Source organism: Carcharodon carcharias, chromosome 6 (assembly GCF_017639515.1).
Source record: "Carcharodon carcharias isolate sCarCar2 chromosome 6, sCarCar2.pri, whole genome shotgun sequence".
Classification (NCBI taxonomy): domain Eukaryota; kingdom Metazoa; phylum Chordata; class Chondrichthyes; order Lamniformes; family Lamnidae; genus Carcharodon; species Carcharodon carcharias.
Window position 1 is genome coordinate 112,470,643 of NC_054472.1, and position 20,695 is coordinate 112,491,337.

The 20,695-nt window shown below is 40.9% G+C and overlaps 1 long non-coding RNA gene across 1 annotated transcript; it reads left to right on the forward strand.

Annotated features, from left to right (window-relative positions):
* Nucleotides 1–8,131: 8,131 nt before the first annotated feature.
* Nucleotides 8,132–20,358, forward strand: LOC121278696. The gene is made up of 3 exons (XR_005943263.1): nucleotides 8,132–8,199; nucleotides 16,746–16,828; nucleotides 20,250–20,358. It is a non-coding gene; the product is annotated as an uncharacterized LOC121278696 (long non-coding RNA).
* The last annotated feature ends 337 nt before the right edge of the window (nucleotides 20,359–20,695 follow it).

Here is a 20,695-nt window from a genome sequence, read left to right on the forward strand (position 1 = left end):
CATTTTACTCGTCGGCGAGCGGGCTCTTCCATCCACTCGCCAACCAGAAGATGCAGCCCAAGGAGTATTTTTTGTAAAAAGAATGATCAAAAGCTGGAATGGGTTCACCGCAAAAGTGGTTTAATTCCTTAAAAAGAGACATTTTTTGTTGAGGCTTTTCATCCTGCACTCATCAGGACAATTCACAAGAAAATACCAATGTCGGGAAACAACATATTTATACTGTATAAATACTGTATAAATGCGTTGTTTTCCCTGACATTGGTATTTTATTGCCAATGGTCCTGATGAGTGCAAGAAGAAAAGCTTTGACAAAAAACCTCTTTTTTCCGCAATACTCAAGATCTGTACTACCAAACCACTATTGGTTTAATTCCACTGTTTTAGAGTTTTAGGGTTGTCTGTTAGGTAACAAAATATTCTTATAACTTGCCCAAGGATGTTTGAGTCTAAGGCTTTGTAGAGAGTTAAGGATTGTTGAAGGCAAAAGGAGTGTTTGGTCCAAGAGAGGAAAATGAACCTCTTGCAGGCATTTTTGATATGAGATGTGGAAGTTCAGAGAAGATAGCTAAGATAACAAAAGCAATAGATGAAGTAGTAGTAAGGATGGAATAAAAAGTAAGAAGTGGGAGCTATTGCTAAAACTTGAATTAAAACAAAGCAACAGTTTCATTATCAGCTCAAAGGAAAGCAAAATGGCATGATTCATCACTACACTGGAAAAGAATTGGCAGTTATATTCGCTAAGGGCATACAATTTCAAGGAAACTGGTGAATGTAGTGTGGTACAATCAGCAAAAAACAGTCTTGATCATGAGGGAAAGTGTTATCAATATGAAGATGAAACAAAAGAGGAAGGAGAATCTAGCCCTTGGCAATCACCAAGTTAATAGAAAACAAATCAGGGGATGAGCCATCAACTGCAGAATAGATAGTGATTTGAGAAAAGTAAGTAACCATGAAAATAGCTTTGGTAGAATACCATAATTTGGTAACTTGTTTAAAACTGCACAGTGTCAGATTTGTCAAAGGCTCTGGATATGTCATGGGCAATGATAGACAATTCACCAAGGCCTTTAAGAGCAGATTTCTTGAGGTAGGGACGTAAGCAACCAGATCAATTGTAGTATAGTCGGAACTTATAGGGTGATCGTCAATGAAGTTAACAGCGGATTTCCTAAAACTACTTATGTGAGACTAATAGGAAGTAATTTGAAGGGTAAGAGGATACACCTTTCTCTCTTACAGATACAGGCCAATTGTGCTGGATATGCACAAATAAAGCAAAACTTGCACCCATTGAAGCTCTTCAGGGTTGAATCTGCCATAATTTGAGTGGTCAGCTCATTTATATTGGCAGCTTTCTGTGACAAATCCTGTGTAAAATGGGAGTATTATACTGGTAGTACTTGGAAATGAGATTGCATCCTTTAAAAAGCCAAGTCTGGTTGAAGATTGAAGCAGTAGGCTAGGGGGCAACAAGCAACAAGGAAAGTGCATGGCTCACTGTGTTGACTATCTGGTTGGATAGTTTATGTGAGATTTCTATTCCAGTTTTCAAGAATATTTTCCACTAGAGGGTGTGCATGAGAGATCAGCCGGAATTTTACCAACCGTTTGGGGATGTGTAGGGAGATGGGAAAGCTGGAAAAATGGTGAGGGAAGGCATCAGCAGCAGGAAGGTTGGCACATTGGCTGTCCTGTAGGAAAAAAATAAAGCCACTTAAGTGGCCAATTAAGGACCATGCCCTACCTCTGTGAGCATTTTGGTGAACTCTGGAGGGCTCCATGCAGGCTCTGGGGGCCCTCATTTTTGGATACTCCTCATTTTGGGACCCCTCATGGCAACATTGCTACCACTACGTCATGACATCCTCCCACCCACTCCTTCCTCGATGACAGGATCCTGCCTGCCTGGCCCTGGTGTTCCTCAAGCCCAGGTAATCATCTGGACATTAAGGCGTCCTCTCCATGCAGCTGTAGCATCAGCAATGGCTAGTGCTGTGAGTTTGCTGAGCTGTCGGCCCTCTGATTGGGCCAGCAGTTCTTGGGGGTGGGCTGTTATATTTAAATGGACAGTGGCCTAGGTTGTGACCAATTAATTGGCCACTGCTGGAATACACCTCTCACTTTCAACCACAGCAGCGGGACTTCTGCCATCCCAGTAAAATTCAGATGGTCTATTGCAAAGAGGTATATAAAAGAGTACAATTTTAATGGGATGACCAATTAAGGATAAATTAGTAGACCCAGTGAAGCAGAAACTGGCTGCTGGGAGGTAATTGCAATAAACAAAATAAGTTTTGTGCCACGTGGAGGAAGGTAGCACTGATAATGAGTGCTAATCCTTCCCCCCCCGCAGAAATTCAAGACCAGTGCCACCTGAAGTTGAATGACCTGATGAGGGCAGGCAAGGTTAACATACCTGTCATGTTTCCTTTTCTTCTTTGCGCATGTTAGGCATTGGTACAGTATTCACCCTCTAAAATTAAGAGCTGCAGAACTAATCTTTCACAATACACTGTGCTTAAAGGAGTGCAGTAACTTAGGGCTCACCGACTCAGGATCTGACAGTATGGATTGTACTCTGCAGCAAGGTTACAGGTTCCAACCTCAGTGGGTGCTGCTTTCATTCATGCATTTAGCAGCTGGCCACACATGGTCTTATGGAGCTGGCCAATTAACCCTAGGGCCATCTAATTGCAATGCAAAGGCAGGAAATGAGTTGAGGGTGCGGCAGGTACTGAAACCATATTTCAAGTGCTGCTAGCCCTGCATTTGCTGCTGCCTGATTTCAAGGGGCCTCTGTCTGCCTGCCTTCAAGGAGCTCAATGGAAGCTGCAGCCAGAATGAAGGCAGGAAGACTTGGATGGCCCGATGGTTCAGTGATGCCTCCCTGCAGGTTTTCCTTCAGGGTGCAAGGGCAGGACAGAATTTCTGTTCACCTGGGATGGAAGGAGGAGGGGATCGGAGCGAGTGATCAGAGAAATCACAGAGGAAGTCAACAACCAGGGGGTCACACCAAGAACATGGATCCAGTGTCACAAGTGCATCAATGACCTCATTTGTTCTGCCAGTGTGAGTACTTCAGACTTCTAATCCCTTTAGGGTTTGTTTGTGGCAACACAAAAGGGTGAGTTTGGTGGAGATGGAGTGACCTACATATGACGGGCTTACTTGTGACTCCAGACCCAAAGCAATATCGATGACTCTTGACTGCCCTCTGAAATGGCGTAGCAAGCCACTCAATTCAAGGGCAATTAGAGATGGGCAACAAGTGCTGGCCTTGCCAATGACACCTATATCCTATGATTGAATATAAAAAAAGGGCTCACAGTAGACAGGAGGGAGATATGGCTGTGTCCAAGATAGAGTGAAATGCCTGAATCATTTGACTATGAACTAGGAAATATTTCATCTATGTTGAACTATGTTCCGTTGAAATGAAATGTACATTTATGTGAAGGTGATATAAATGGTGAGAAGGAGCCACGCAGATATGGGACCTTAATTAAACTTTTTTCCTCTCTTCATCTCAGGGTCAATGGCAGAAGAACAAGAGGTGCAGTGTGAGGCAACACAGGCCTCAGGAATCGATGCCACTCTGAGGATGCACTGTCACTGGAGCTCAGCACATCCTTCATCAGCACAGATACACTCGCCTTGGTGGGTTCATGATAACACACAGAATGTTTTGCACAAAGTAAGGAGCACGTCACTTATGTGCAGGTGACACAGGCATTTGACATTGTGAGCAGTCCCTTTTAGAGGGCTGAGGGCAGCAGCATCCATGTTCAGCTCGTCAATGAGCCAGAGACCCGGGGGTCATGTACAAGTTCTAGTGTTGCAGCAATGGGAGATACATGTTTATCCAGCGGAGTACACTACCAAGGGCAGAAGATGAAAGAGCCTATGCGTGGCCATCCTCATGGAGGCTCATTAGCCAGGCCAATGCAGAAGCAGGGAAATGGCCTCAATGATGTGGCTACAATGCTCAGGAGCATTGACAGTTCTGTTGTAGCTAAGACACAGAGGCATCGAAGCACAGGCAGATCCTCTCCTGTTTTGGGATAGCAGCCTAGTGCAGGTGTGCCCTGAAAGGGCTGAGGCAGGTAGATGCCCCACGAAATCAGCTCCCCCAGCACTGCCAGCATCAACCCCCAACTCTGGGCTGCCTCCTGCCTGAAAGATCAGGTGGGACATTCTGTGGTGGTGCCCTCACAGGTTCCATTATCCAGAGGTTGTGGCCATGGGCATCCCCTTTGTCAGAGCTATGTTAGGGGTGGGGGAGTGGGGTGGGAGTGGGGACATGAAAAGTTCAAGAATCTGCAACCATCTCAAGATGAGAGAGCATCATGTCAACTGCCAGTGAACCTTACACATACTTGCAGGAATCTCTTGTGGTGATTGCAAACGAGCTGAATGTTCAGGGAATGAAAGTCCTTCCTCTAGATAAATGCTCCTACCTGCTCCAATAGGGTCTTAATGTCCACATTGGTGAGCTCTACTACCCCCTAGACCTGAGTGAGTCCTGTAAATGAAGCAAAATCTTCAGCCATCTGGACCTGACTGTTGCATCTAGTGTGAACGTGCTGTAAACAGAAATCCTTGCAGGCAGGCCAGATATCTGAGGTTGATTACGATATTCCACAATTGTCCACTGCTGTAGCCGGAAAGGAGCTGGTAGCGTTTGTGGCTAGGAATTGGGGATGTTTGCTGATTCGTACAATGTTCAGTCCCATTCGCGACTGCTTAGTTATTGAAACAGTCCGTGTCCATATGTAGCATCTGGTGAGGGATACATGTTCTTCTGCCTCCTGCCCCTTAGCTGACCTTTTTGCTGTGCTCTGATACGTGAGGCAGGACGTACTGCTCACTCTGCTGCTCCTCTTCCATGGTTCAGCTGACTACTGAATAAGTGGAACCCATGTTTGCTTGTGCCCTTCAAGGCAGTGCTCTGCTCAGCCCAGTTGACCTGGCTGCCATTACACTCTTAATATTATCATCCCACAACACCTACAAAAGCAGCCTTATCAGACCAACTTTCAGGACACAGCCTTTAAAATTGGTGAGCCCTGCTGCTTCCCCTCTTTATTATTCAGCCTGGGTGTCAATTTCAGTGAAAATGCCTGGACAATATTCAGGCTTGGACTGATAAGTGGCAAGTAACATCCATATCACACAAGTGCCAGGCAATGACCACCTCCAACAAGAGAAAATCTAACAATCTCACCTTGACATTCAAAGGCATTCTGAATCCCCACCATCAGCATCCTAGGAGTTAGCATTGACCAGAAACTGAACTGGACCAGCCATATAAATACTGTGGCTTCGAGAACAGATCAAAGGCTTGGAATTCTGTAGCAGGTAGCTCATGTCCTAACTCCCCAAAACCAGACTATATCCAAAAAAAAGCCAGGACTGTGATGGAATACTCTCCACCTGCCTGGATAAATGCAGATCCAACAACATTCAGGAAGCTCGACATCCAGGACAAAGCAGCCCATTTGACTGGCAACCTATCCACCACTTTAAACATTCACTCCCTCCACCACTGACACACAGTGGCAGCAGAGTGCACCATCTATAAAACCCACTACAGCAACTCACCAAGCCTCCTTTGAAGGCACCTTACCACATAGAGGGACAAGGGCAGCAGATGCATGAGAATACCACCACCTGCAAGTTCCCCTCAAAGCCATACACCATCCTGACTTGGAACTATATCTTTGTTGCTTCATCGTCACTGTATCAGAGTGCTAGAGCTTCCTACCTTACAGCACTGAGGGTGTACCTTCCCTAAAAGGATGGTAATGGTTCAAGAAGAAGGTTCACTACCACCAGTTCAAGGGCAATTAGAGATGGGCAATAAATGCAGGCTTTGCCAGTGCAATCCATATCCCATGAATGAATAAAGAAAACTTCTAGCACATATAAAAATTCAGAAGTTGTTGCCTAAGATACATTGCTCTCTGTAAACTGTGTGAAAACTGCAACTCACCATTGAAATATATTCAACAGCATGATTTCGATACAATCATCAGAGATATGGATTAAACGTGCCTCAAAAACTTCTTCATTCCAGTCTGAGCACCCTTTTAACAGCATGGTAAGTCTTAATTACTACCAAACAGCCTCTCTGGCACTGTAAATTAATTTGTGCAAATGTTCAACTTTTAATTATTATTGAAGATTTTTAAAAATATAATTTTTAAAAACTTTTTCTTCCTACCACTTTTATTTCTCTTTTTTAATCCAACCTTTCTTTCCTTCTCTTTATTTTACTTTCTGTGCCTGATATTGAGTTCAGTATTCTAACTACAGTTCTTGATTCAGACTGTGCACTGATCATTAACAATTCTTCAATCGGATTGGTTAAGGAGATACACAGTTACTTGCCCTGTTCACACAGGTCCCATTTTCCCTGTAGAGGGCGTTGCATTTTTTGGATGTTTGGCTGGCAACAACTTGCCATGCAACAGCCCTCAGAAAATTTATGGGTGAGTGTAAGTTGAACAAATGTCTTTCACAGCAAAATCTGTCCCAATGCTTTTTAGCCCAGAATGAAAAAGCAGTAAAAACTGGGAAATAAGAATAGTCGTCTGAACTGGTCTTGTATATCTTAAAATGGAACACCAGTAAAGACTGGGAAATAAGAGTGCTGGTCCGAACTGTTTTTTCATTCTGGGAATTAAATAAAGGGGTGGTTTAAATTTTGGTTTAATGTCTTATAACTGGCAGATTTGAACAAAAATGAATAAACCTGCCATGGCTTGAAGACTTTTGTGAAACATACCTGAGGTGGATCTTTTCAGTCTTTTCAGATGCTGATCTGGTGTTTTAATGGGACTTGGTGAGGATCTTGGACCTTCTTTTAATTCTTTATCACAACCGTTCAGCTCACCAATATTGTTTGATTCAGATCCTGAAAAAAAAGATAAAATTGATTTTGTGTTATGTATCAATGTTTAATGCATCTGCCTTTAACATTCCAGTTCTTTGTTCTGCACAGTTAATTGCAAGATAGTTTGGGAATGTATCATAATAAATGAAGAAGGACTAGTTTATGTCTAAAGGCACAGGCTGTGGTGTCAACTATTAAACCCATCAGGAAGTGTCTGCCCATTGCTGGCACATTATCTGTTGGTTCCAGCAATGGTAGTTCTTCATTTATAAGTCACAATATTTCCTTTATTTGGTAAATGTTTCCATTTACAGTGTTGTATTGGGTATTTTCATGAGTACCTATATTATGCTATCTTATTTTAAAATGAGAAAAAATTGCAGTTATATATTTGCTGCAAATTAACCCCTCAGGAATAATTTGTCTCAGGACAAGTATTTCATCTGTTGCTGGTTAGCTCCAACAGGATGTTTTACTCAACAGTTTTGTTTTCTAAGTGGCACACGTAAATGCAGACATTTTTAGATAAAAACTAGGGCTCATACAGGAATGATTTTGTGCCTGTGCTTTTCCTAAATTGATACATAAATAAAAAGGCATCATGTTATGGAAGTTGGATATTTTACTCCTCTGCTTTCTGCACTCAGGTTTTCTATTTAAGTACAATATGTTGATTGTCCCCAGCAACTAGTATCTAAGAATCCAAGAACACCCTTAAATCAATGTTCTGAATCATGTGTTTTGTTTAGATAGAAAAGTTTCTCAGAAAGTATGCTTATATTAGTAAACATTTATTTCATCCATGTGATGCTCATTAACTTCTTGGTCATGACTAGAATCCTGGTGACCTTATTGTCCACACTATTTGTCTCCATTTGATCTGTCAAAATAATCTTCCTTCGTGTTTGTGAGCCTGCCTGAGTACCATTTTAAAGTTTGCAGCCACACATGATTGATGCAGATTTCAGCTATACAGATCAATCTATCCATCCCCTACAAACCATCTGAAATTTGGGGCTAGGCTCTAAAGTTGACAGCTACACATGAACAATTACAGACAAAAGCATTAATTGAAAGATATGGAACGCCCGATGATAAGTAATATGTGTGATATTTCCATGTTGTTTGCTGAACACTAGATGGCCCCTTGATGGGAGTAAGCTCATTGTGGTCATTACAATTGAATGTGTTCTCTCGCATTACTTTCTTTCCTTTGAAGGAATATTGTTGAAAGTCTAGAGGTAAAAGCAGATGGTTCTTACCACACTAATTTGAGTGTTTATCCATACAGAACAGTAAGTTAATTCTAGTTCCCAGTTCTCCAGAAAATTAAGATCTGACAAGTAAAGGAATTGTTTGGTGCTGTTTTGCAAAAGATTATGCTTGATAACAAAGCTCTGCCTTGTCTTTCCAGTGACCTTAATTGATTTGTTTTTGCTAGAACTATACTGTAGAGACAAATAGGCTTCAGGAAATGTCAGACAGATGCACTAAAGGTATCTTTTATTTTGCTGCAATAACCAGTAGTATTGTAGATAGAGCGTAATGCCAAACATTTTCTTGTCACGTGTCAGATTCTAGATTCAGATTACTTATTCTACTGTGAGTCAACACTTTGTAAAATTATTTATCTAATCCAGTTCCAAAACCTTTAATATGTGAACACATTTTTTAACAATGTAACGGGCCACATTTACAAGTCGTTTCATCAATGCAACACATTGTTAAGTGATATCTGAAGTAATCACACCAAAATAATTTTTCAGAATAGTAACAATATCTGTTGGAGATTGGCAAAACATGGTTCTACACTTTTGCGTATGTTAAAAAAAAGAATGGTTTCAGTGTTGTTCCTAGAATTTCAGCAAAGAGAAGCGTATGACATTTTCAATCAGCAGTATGTTTTCCTCCACTAGGATTTTAATAAACCATAATAGCATATATGTAGAGTGTCCTGCGTGTTGGTCAGCATGATTCCCTGCCATACCATCTCCATTTAGGACTTGTTCCTAGGGAGGCAAAGCCTCCTCACCAGCAATGTCAAATTCCAGTCCTTTGAGAATAGTAGAATTGAAAAGGGTGCGGGAGGCTGAAAATGTTCATAATCCATGATCTGGAGCATACTATATAGTGGTGGAGTCATTATCCATGGGAGTAACAATAGGGTTTGTCATCCAGAAGCCACCCTTTCTTAATTTTTTCTCTGAAACATTAAAGGATTGTTGAATTTCAATAATTGAATGTCACCATGGCAACATTCACCATATTAGCCACTAATATAGAGAATCTCTGCATGTTCTCATGCACAGTCTGTACAGTGAGAGAGTAAAAGCCCTACCCTTTGAAGGTGGCTGAGAAATGTTTTTTGAAAGCACACAAAGGATTGTGGGTGTCATCAGTTGCACCCTGGGCCTTGAGAAAATTGAAAGCATATGGAACTCAATGGCTCTGTCTTAGCACTGTCTTGCTGTGATAGCAAAGGTGATGAATCTCTCAGCTCTCCTGTAAAGTGCGTCAATGGCCTTGTAAATGTATTGTCCAAATTGCAGTCTGGCTGATATTGCAGAGGTCCCCATGACTGTCTGAAATGAGTCACTGCCATAAAATGAGTGTCAGGGACAGCTTCCTAGCTCTCTCTCTCTCTCCCTGTCTCTCTCTCTAGCAATCCCTCGAACCGAGGTCGACACTTGCTTTTATAGAGTTGATCTTCAGACAACTTTTCTTAGTGGAAACAGTTAACTTTATTTACAAAACAACAGCAGCAACTACATGCATGCATCAAACTCCATAACTAAACAAGAACTCTTCTCTGTAGAGGTGCCCCGCGGTGTTAACACATTGGTTTACACAGATCATGTGATCTTACAACACAGGATTATTCTTAAAGCTACAGCCCTACATTTCCCAAAACCATAATTACTACATTCCTCCCCCTTTAACTTTTCTGCACATTTCGTATTTACAAGGATATTTATCGCATGACATTAGCAGAACACCATTTTTGACTGAGATGTCATCACTGATAGATCACTACTGCCATATTGCTGGCTGTGTTTGCTGTATCTTATCAGGCCATCCCTGGATCACTTGCTGGGGGAGCATCTGTAACCTTAATTTTACTTGCCTCGTCTCTAATCTGACTAGCTTTTGGTGGTGTTACATTCACTAGGTGATGGAACTTTATACCGAGATCTTTCATCTCATGTTTCTCCTGTGGTGACACCTGAGATAGGACAAATTGTTGTAAAATAAAAGCAAAATACTGTGAATGCTTGAAATCTGAAATAAAAAATAGAAAGTGCTGGAAATACTCAGCAGGTCTGGCAGCATCTGTGGAGAAAGAAACAGAGTTAATGTTTTGAGTTGAATGTTATCTCTTCTTCCTCCACAGATGTTGCCAGACCTGCTGAGTATTTCCAGCAGTTTCTGTTTTAATTAAAGAACCATTTCTCTTTCTGGCTTGTATTTCAGAGTGAAATTGTAACTCTGAATCCTCAAGAATAACCTCCGCAGTGTTGTTGGATCTCTACACAGATTTTTCTTGTAGATCTGCTCCAGTGGACAATGATCATTCTCCACAAGAGCTTCTCCAATAGAGATATGTGTGGAATTTCTCACAATCATTCACAACTACCAACAGCTCACTTTCTTGTTGGAATGTCAGGTCTCAGCTGATGCTAGAGCTTTGGATGTGAATGCTATTGATTTTCCCCCTCGTGCCGGGCTTGCTCCCAGTTCTTATGTAGAAGCATCTACTTGCAGAGTGACAGGTTTCCTTCTGTGGTAGTATGACAGACTTGTCTCTTTGCATACTACTACTTTGGGTTTGTTGAAGCTCTCTCATGTGAATCTGACCACTGATACTCAACACCTCTTATCAGCTCTCATAGGTTTGCTGCATGTTCTGACTGTGAGGTATGAAAGAACTCAGATATTGGATCAAACCAAGGAAATGTCTCAGCTCTTTCTTGTCACTTGAGATGGCTGTGACGTTTTTAGGACATGGCGTGACTCTGGCAGGTGTCTACACCATTCCGAAGAATTGGCATTCTGTCACCTTCACAATACATTGGTCTGCATTTAACTTGGTCCCAGCTTTCCTGCTTCTCTCCATGGCTTCAATTAAATGGTTTTCATGATCTTTCTCATCAACTCGATAGATCTGCTTCTTTACATCCTTAATATGTCTTGACCACTTTATGGTGGAACACATCCTGACTCACTTTAAGGCCAAAAGGTAGACACAGAAGTTTGTACCGACCGAAGGGTGTGTTGAATGTTGTCAACAGGAAAGATTCTGCGTCAAGCTTCACGTTGCAGTAGTCATTTCTGGCTTCAAGCTTGCTGAAAATTTTTTCATCTACCAGTGCTGGTGTGATCTCTTCCAGTGTTGGAATAGGGTAATGATTCCTCTTTATAGCCTGATTAAGATCTTTGGGATCCAGACAAATTCGTAACTGTCCATTTAGCTTCTGTCTCACCACAATGGAATTTACACAATCTGTATGCTCTGTAACTCTGACAATCACTTTTTTTCTTCTATCTCTTGTATTTCTCTTTCAAGCTTTCCTTTTAGTTCTATTGGTACTCTTTGTGGGGGATGAATCATTGATTTCTTCTCTGGATCAATAGTGATGTGATACTCAAAATCTTCAAAGCATCGTCTTATCAAAACAGGTTGCGAAGAAGAATAATATTCGACTTGAAACGATAACTCTGTTTCTCTCCTCACAGATGCTGCCAGACCTGCTGAGTTTTTCCAGCACTTTCGGTTTTTGACTCATCAAAACACTCTGGGTACATTCGCACAAGATCTTCCTTGCTTCTAATCAGAGGGTGCTTTTCAATGGGTATACTACCATTGACCTTCAATATCATCTCCTTCATGGTTCACTGAGAGAAGCTGCTGCTCTTCGCAACAGCTCAACCCCAGGATAGAAAGCCCATCTGTTTCAGTAACATAGAACATACAGTTAATATCTTTTTCTTTGTGTGTCGCTCTGATTTGTGTTGTTCCTAGCTGCTTCCCTGTGTGCCTTTAGCATGACGTTGTTCGATTTCAGAGTACCTTTCCTTGGGTAACCATTTTCTTTCAAATTTTCAGGAACATCTTCTGCTAGAGCCTGAGTGGGATAATGTTACTCAATGCTCTGGTATCAAGTTTCAGCATCAGAGATGGGATTGGGGGCTTATTTCTCACACTCGTCCTGATCGGAATGATAGTGAAAATTTATTTTCTCCGGGAACTATCACATCCCACCATTTCATGCAATTGTATAGTTCTTATCACAGAATCACACAGTGCAGAAGAGGCCCTTCGGCCCATCGAGTCTGCACTGACACGTGAGAAACACCTGAACTACGTACCTAATCCCATTTACCAGCACTTGGCCCATAGCCTTGAATGTTATGACGTGCCAAGTGCTCATCCAGGTACTTTTTAAAGGATGTGAGGCAACCCGCCTCCACCACCCTCCCAGGCAGCGCATTCCAGACCATCACCACCCTCCAGGTAAAAAAGTTTTTCCTCACATCCCCCAAACCTCCTGCTCCTCACCTTGAACTTATGCCCCCTTGTGGCTGACCCTTCAACTAATGGGAACAGCTGCTCCCTATCCACCCTGTCCAAGCCCCTCATAATCTTGTACACCTCGATCAGGTTGCCCCTCAGTCTTCTCTGCTCCAACGAAAACAACCCAAGTCTATCCAACCTCTCTTCATAACTTAAATGTTTCATCCCAGGCAACATCCTGGTGAATCTCCTCTGCACCCCCTCCAGTGCAATCACATCCTTTCTATAATGTAGCGACCAGAACTGCACACAATACTCCAGCTGTGGCCTCACCAAGGTTCTATACAATCCAACATGACCTCCCTACTTTTGTAATCTGTGCCTCGATTGATAAAGGCAAGTGTCCCATATGCCTTTTTCACCACCCCACTAACATGCCCCTCCGCCTTCAGAGATCTGTGGACACACACGCCAAGGTCTCTTTGTTCCTCAGAACTTCCTAGTGCCATGCCGTTCATTGAATACTTCCTTGTCAAATTACTCCTTCCAAAGTGTATCACCTCACACTTTTCAGGGTTAAATTCCATCTGCCACTTATCTGCTCATTTGACCATTCCGTCCATATCTTCCTGTAGCCCAAGACACTCAACCTCACTGTTAACCACCCGGCCAATCTTTGTGTCATCTGCAAACTTACTAATCCATCCCCCACATAATCATCTATGTCATTTATATAAATGACAAATAATAGGGGACTGAGCACAGATCCCTGTGGTACGCCACTGGACACTGGCTTCCAGTTATTAAAGCATCCTTCTGTCATCACCCTCTGTCTCCTACAACTAAACCAATTTTGAATGCACCTTATCAAATTACCCTGTATCCCATCTGCATTTGCCTTCTTTATAAGTCTCCCATGTCGGACCTTGTCAAAAGCTTTGCTGAAATACATATAAACTACATCAACTGCACTCCCCTCATCTACACACCTGGTCACCTCCTCAAAAAATTCAATCAAATTTGTTAGGCATGACCTCCCTCTGACAAAGCCAAGCTGGCTTTCCCTGATCAAACCTTGCCTCTCCAAGTGGAGATAGATTCTCTTCTTCAGAATTTTCTCCAATAGATTTATGTATATTGTTTTCATAAGCTCATTGTCATCTTCCAGGCTACGGATGTTTCGGTTTCTTTTCCTTCTCATTCACCCTTTGCTCTGACTTTGAGAACTTGTTTACTATCTTTGTTTATGTTCTGCACATTTGTACTTAGTGATTTAGCTTTCCACAAGTTCGGTAGTTTGATCTATATGCAGGACATTTCCTTCTTTTTGTAAACTCAAATGTGTTGTGTTATTAAAATAATATAATATCTTGGGCTTACCTATTGTACAAGACACAAGACACCAATCACTTATAAGAGATTGGGTAAACACATTGTGGTTTCATTTATTAAGACTTTTTTACATGAGAACAGCTATCCATAGGCATAAAACGTGAAGACATTGTGTGTGCTCTGCTCAAAGCAAAGTGAAACTAAGACCAAATCACATGACACATTTCCTTTCCGGTGATGTCATGCTGATATCCCTTAAAGGTATATTACAACAATGTGGTCGTCCACAGCTCCTGCACATCTTTGTCTTGTGTGCATTTTTTTCTTGCTGTTTCACTGCATCAACCCTGTTGTCTTTCCCTTGACTTAACTGAAAGCTAGCCATTTGGGAAGGCAGCGTCTTCATCCGTCTACTTGTGGCTTCATGTTCTGTGGCAGTATCTACAATATTTTAAGCTTGTGCTTTCCAATCAATTTGTTTTAGAACTTCAGGGTGTGAAAAGCCTCAAATAAGCTGATCTAGCAGCCTTTCATCTGTGTCCCTAAATTTATATTTTCTGGCTGCATTTTTCAATCTTGTTTTGAAATTCTCAACAGGCTCCCCTGATTCCTGCCTTAGACCTTTAAATTCATATTGGTAGATCCATTGATTTGACTCTGGCTGGGAATGTGTGCTGAATTTTTCAAAATTTTGTCTGGGTTTTTGCAGTCGTCATCACTCAGCTTCCTGCTATTAAACAAATGTAATCCTTTCCTGCTCACAACAGGATGTAGCTGACCCTTTACTCTTCACTAGTGTCTTTTAGAAAGCTACTGAATATTAATCCACACTTTTGCTTAAACTTTTCAGGTGCCTCTACGATATTATCAGCCTCTCAATCCATCATGGACTGGAGCTGTGTGTTTATTGCTGTGGTGGCCGTTTTAGTTTTGCACGATTCACTCAGTTTTTCTCTCTCTGCATTAGTTGGGTTGTTTTTTCAATGTAATTCAGCATTAAATTCATTTAAAATGTTTGGGTTTTTTACTCACAGACATCCACTTCCATCATGTTATGTCTTCTGGTTCCCATAAATTAGAAATAATCACATTTTAAAATGCCTGAGCTTCACTGAGTATATATCTTGCTGCTCTCTATATGGCTCGTGGACTGATGGTCTGATACATTGTTGCTCAGCATTTGACTGCAGTACAGCAGTATATATGACACCCTGGATGTGAATACCCATAATAATCAGTTCCTAGTTCTTTATGAATAATATAACAGTACTGTATAACAGTATGACTCCCCTTTTCTTAATCCTGTACTGTTCCTGCTCATGAAAATGGTATACACTGTTTACCCATAGGGAATACCATACCTACTTTTCAGAAGCCATCTTTGCAGATTGGTGAGTGTGACAAAATTAAAATGGCTGGTGATCTGACCTTGACAGAGGGGCTAATTAGCAAGTCCAGATTTGAATTGTCAGAATGACAAAAATATTACCAGAACATATATTTCCAAGCTGCAGAAATTCTAGTCAAACACTTAAGACTATTTAGGCTCAGAATCTCTTCACTTCACCTGTCTTAGCTGATGATGCACCCTATAACTCAGCCTAAGTTATAGTGCGTGCATTACAGTTGTAAAAGCAGAAAACCTGGAGCTGCAACATCATTGTCCTTCACTACCATTCAATAACATATGGACACTTGAAACTTAGGGACGCAGCGGTGGCATTTAGATTGCAGAAAGAGCTAAAAAGAGCAAGGTATCTCGGGGGAAGCAATTTAATGGTGGACAACAGGCAGAAACAACTCACGCTTGACTTTGCTGTCACAAAAATTTTCTTGCTCCGTTTATCTGTCCCAAAAGTGGCAAGGAAATTTACCCCATGCTCTGTGTTGTTGAGAAGATGAGGTCTTCTTCCAGACATGGCCATTGATGCTAAACTTATGTGGAATGCCTAAATGTAACAACAATAATGGCCTTTTTATTTTCTGGAGGATAATGAATAATACCTGTCAAACTTTGAAGCCATTTGTGTCTAAATTTTTTGTATGTCCTCTAAAAAGCATACTGCAATCCAGCAACTAATAATGTTGTGTGATGCACAGGATGTCACAAAAATCTGCCACACTATTTGAGAATTGCACAGTAATGCTCTCATGGTTCAATGCAGGCATCTGATGCACATCTTTAGTGCACTGATGGCTATTATGCTGCTGGCTGATATGCTTCAGAAAGCATTTGTGCATGTAAGGTTATAGTCCATAACCACCATCACCCATCCTCAAAGATTTTAGGTCCATCTTAAACCTTCTATAAGATTATGATAAAATGAATCAGTCAATGACAAGACTCTGGCTAAGAAGCAACTGTACATACAATATTCATTCCACCACAAATTGCATGAACATCATTGCATGAAATCTTTTTCTGTTGTAGTAGCAATTCCATCCAGTACACAAATGGAATAAATTGTGCTTAGAACCTTAAGATAAATCAGCATGACAAATATTGTAAATAGAAACATTTTGCTGTGGTGGCATAGAAAAGTGAATGGATCATTCAATTGATTAACAAAGCAAAATGTGATTAATATTACAAAAGGCAGACTGGTTTGTGCCTTCAATAGGCCAGTAGAGATTAGACAATTCTTCTGCCTGCAATTTGCTGACCAGCTGCATGTTGTATTAATTTCATTAATAGTTCAGGAGGCATAATAACAACAACTTATATTTACATAGTGCCTTTAACACCACAATGAAGACCATTGAAAGAGCTATCCAATTAGTCCCACTGCCATGTTCTTTCCCCATAGCCTGCATTTTTTCTTTATCAAACATTTATCGTATTCCCTTTTGAAAGTTACTATTGAATCTGCTTCTATCACCCCTTCAGTCACTGCATTCTAGATTGAACTTTTATCAATAATGTATGCATGGAATAATTTTTGGGGAGCATATTTTTTATTTACTTATAGCAAGTTTGTTTTAAACATCCTTTTGCAGGCAAAGTCACTTGAAAGTAGACTGAAAGTGAAGCATTTGCAGGACTGTAGCAAAACAAGGACAAATGGAAGAAAATAATACAGGTAAAATAATACTTCCAGTACCACAGCTACAAAACATTATAAGTCCTGTAGCAGCCTGCAAGTGAGGGTAAAGTGAATGATGAAAATTAAATTAAATGCACTCCAAACAGCCTCTTATGTAGTGGTTCAAATGGAAGAAGATGAAACAAAACAGATGAACTGATAGCGCAAATAGAAATAAATAAGTACAACCTGATAGCTATTACAGAGACATGGCTGCAGGAGGACACAGACTGGGAGTTGAATGCTGAAGGGTAGGTGACATTTAGAACAGAAGCGAAGAAAAGGTGGAGAGGTGGCTCTGTTAATTAATGATGATGTTGGCGCATTAGAGAGGAATGACCTAAGATCAGGAAACCAGAATGCAGAAGCAGTTTGGGTTGAGCTGAAAAACAATAAAGGCAAAAAGTCACTTGTGGGAGTGGTGTACAGGCCCCCTAATTGTATCTACACCATAGGACAGAGTATAAGGAAGAAATTAGGAGGGATAAGGGAGATTATAAGTATAAGGGAGCTTGTCAGAAAGGTACAGAGATAATCATGGGGAATTTTAATCTACAGCTAGACTGGAATAATCAGATGGGCAAAGATAGTCTAGATAAGGAGTTGAAGAAATGTTTTCAGGATCGTTTCTTGGAACAGCACATCCTGGAGCCAACCAAAGAGCAGACTATACTGGACTTGGCACTGTGCAACAAGATGGGATTAATAACCTCATAGTGAAAGCACCCTTATGTAGCAGCGATGAATTTTACATTCAGTTTGAGGGAGAGAAGAGTGGATCCTGGACTAATATTTTACACTTAAATAAGGCAATTCTGAGGGTATGAAAGCAGAGCTAGCTAGGGTGAACTGGCAAATGAGGTTGAGGGATAGGTCCATAGAAATGCAGTGTCAGAACTTTAAAGGAATATTTCAGAATACTCAGAATATATACGTTCCAATGAGAAAGAAAACTTTCAAGGGGAGAACCCACCATCCGTGGTTAACTAAAAAAGTTAAAGATAGTATCAAACTTAAAGAAAAAGCATATAATTGCACAAAGATCGATGGCAGGTCAGACGATTGCATGAAATATAAAGAACAGCAGAGAATGACAAAAAGATTAATAACGAGGGAAAAATTGGAATAAAAGAGAAAGCTATATAAAGAGTTTCTATTGATATTTAAATAAGAAAACATTAATAAAGTGAGCATTGGTCCTATAGAGAGTGTGTCTGGGGAATTAATAATGGAACGTAAGGAGATGGCAGATAAATTGAACAGATATTTTGCATCGGTTTTCATGACAGAAGATACAAGCAATATCCCAAAAATAGCTGTAAATCAGGAAGTGGAACAGAGGGAGGAACTCAGGAAAATTACATTCACCAGAGGAGTGGTATTGAGCAAATTGTTGGAGCTGCGGGCTGACAAATCCCAAGGTTCTGATGGACTTCATTCTAGGATTTTGAAAGTGGCTAGTGAAATAGTTTGTGCGTTGATTTTGATTTTCCAAAATTTCCTAGATTTGGGGAAGGTTCCATTAAATTGGAAAATAGCAAATGTAATTTTTTTATTCAAAAAGGGAGACAGAAAGCAGGAAACTACAGGCCAGTTAGCTTAACATCTGTCATAGGGAAAATGTTAGAAGCTATTATTAAAGGTGTTATGGCAAAGCACTTAGAAAAGCTTATGGCAATCAGGCAGAGTCAACATTGTTTTGCGAAAGGGAAATCATGTTTAACCACTTTATTGGAGTTCTTTGAAGGATTCACATGTGCTGTGGATAAAGGGGAACCGGTGGATGTACTGCACTTAGATTTTCAAAAGGCATTTGATAAGGTGCCCCATCAAAGATTATTGCAGAAAATAAAAGATCATGGTGTAGGGGTAATATATTGGCATGGATAGAAGATAGGCTAGCTAACAGGAAGAAGAGAGTTGGCATAAATGGGTCTTTTTCTGGTTGGCAGGAAGTGACAAGTAGTGTGCCACAGGGATCAGTGCTGGGGCCTCAACTTTTTACAATTTATATAAATGACTTTGATGGAGGGAAAGATGGTATGGTTGCTAAATTTGCTGATGACACAAATATAGGCAGGAAAGTAAGTTTTGTGGAGGACAAGGAAGCCCAAAAGTGACATAGGTAGGTTAAATGAGTGGGCAAAGTACTGGCAAATGGAGTATAATGTGGGAAAATGTGAACTTGTCCATTTTGGCAGGAAGAATAAAAAAGAAGCTCATCTAAATGGTGAGAGATTGTAGAACTCTGCAATTCAGAAGGATCTGGGCGTCCAAGTGCATGAATCACAAAAGGTTAGTATGTAGGTACAGCAAGTAATTAGGAAAGCTAATAGAATGTTATTGTGTATTGTGAGGGGAATTGATTCAAAAGGAGGGGGTTATGCTTCAGTTGTACAGGGCACATCTGGAGTATTGTGTACTGGTCTCCTTATTTGAGGAAAGACGTAAATGCATGAGAAGCAGTTCAGAGAAGGTTTACTAAGCTAAAAGCAGGAATGGGCAGGTTGTCCTATGAGGAAAGGTTGGACAGGTTGGGCTTATATCCACTGGAGTTTGGAAGAGTAGGAGGCAATTTCATTGAAACTTTTAAGATCCTGAGGGGTTTTGACAGGGTGGATGTGGAGAGGATGTTTCCTCTTGTGGGAGAACCTTGAACTAGGGGTCATGGTTTAAAAATAAGGGGTCACTCATTTAAGACAGAGATGAAGAGAATTTTTTTCTTTTAGAGGGTCATGAGTCCTTGGAACTCTTCCTCAAAAGGCAGTGGAAGCAGGGTCTTTGAATATTTTTAAGGCAGAGCTAGGTGGATTCTTAGTTAACAAGGGGATGATAGGTTATCGGGGGTAGGCGGGAGGTTACAATCATATCAGCCATGATTTTATTGAATGGTGGAGCAGACTTGAAGAGCCTAGTGGCCTACTCCTAGTTTGTATGTTCGGATGTAAGGAAGACACGCCTGGGAGATCTGTAGGTACCTAAGTTATAACTGGTACGTTAGCCGTTATACGACCTACCATCTCTGCATGTCTTAGCACCAGCCTGCCAAAGATCAAGAACAACTACTTTAATAAACTGCTCATGAACAGAGAGCCAGTTGCTAAGCTTTCAAAGCTGTAATCTGCTGTAAGCTCCTGCAGCCAAAGATATGCAGGGCAAGTGGCAATCCTGGTCACCAGAGCCTTCAACAAATTATCTCTGACTCAGTCCAGGCTAGTATAACTTTATCAGTATAACTAGTAATTTTATTTTCTTCCCCCGAAGAACAGCAGCAGCATGAAATTCTTGCCCAAATTCAGCACTTTATTTTTATTATTATTACAGTGAAAAATAAGCTTTGAGGAGTGCTAAAAGTATGATCAGTACGGAAGATTATTGATTATTGATGATAATTACTGACACTTCTCTGCCAGCACAGTTTGTTCCTCTTCACCGGTATACCGTGACTCACCAGGCGATACCTCATCATGGTTAATAACTGCATCTCCAGAATTTGAACAGCTTATAAATAATGAGAGGATATGATGTAATGGATTGCTGTACTGAGCCAAGGTGGGCTGATAAGCTATTCCAAACCCTAAATGACAAAGATAGAACAGATGTATGAATGTTACTTTGATGTTTATATGTACGTTTATGTGGCTGTGAGTGTGAAGGAAGAAAAGACATAACAGCAAGACAGGACTAGGCCTGAGCTTAGTGGAATCCCATGGCTTCACCTTCTCTTTGCCTCTTATATGCCAGGATTTCCAGAGGGGCATCTTTCAAGGGATTCAGCACCTTGATATTTCACTTCTTGGAGCAATACACTTACATCATCAATCATCAAGCAAGGGTTTGGGTGTTATGATATCTATATCGCAG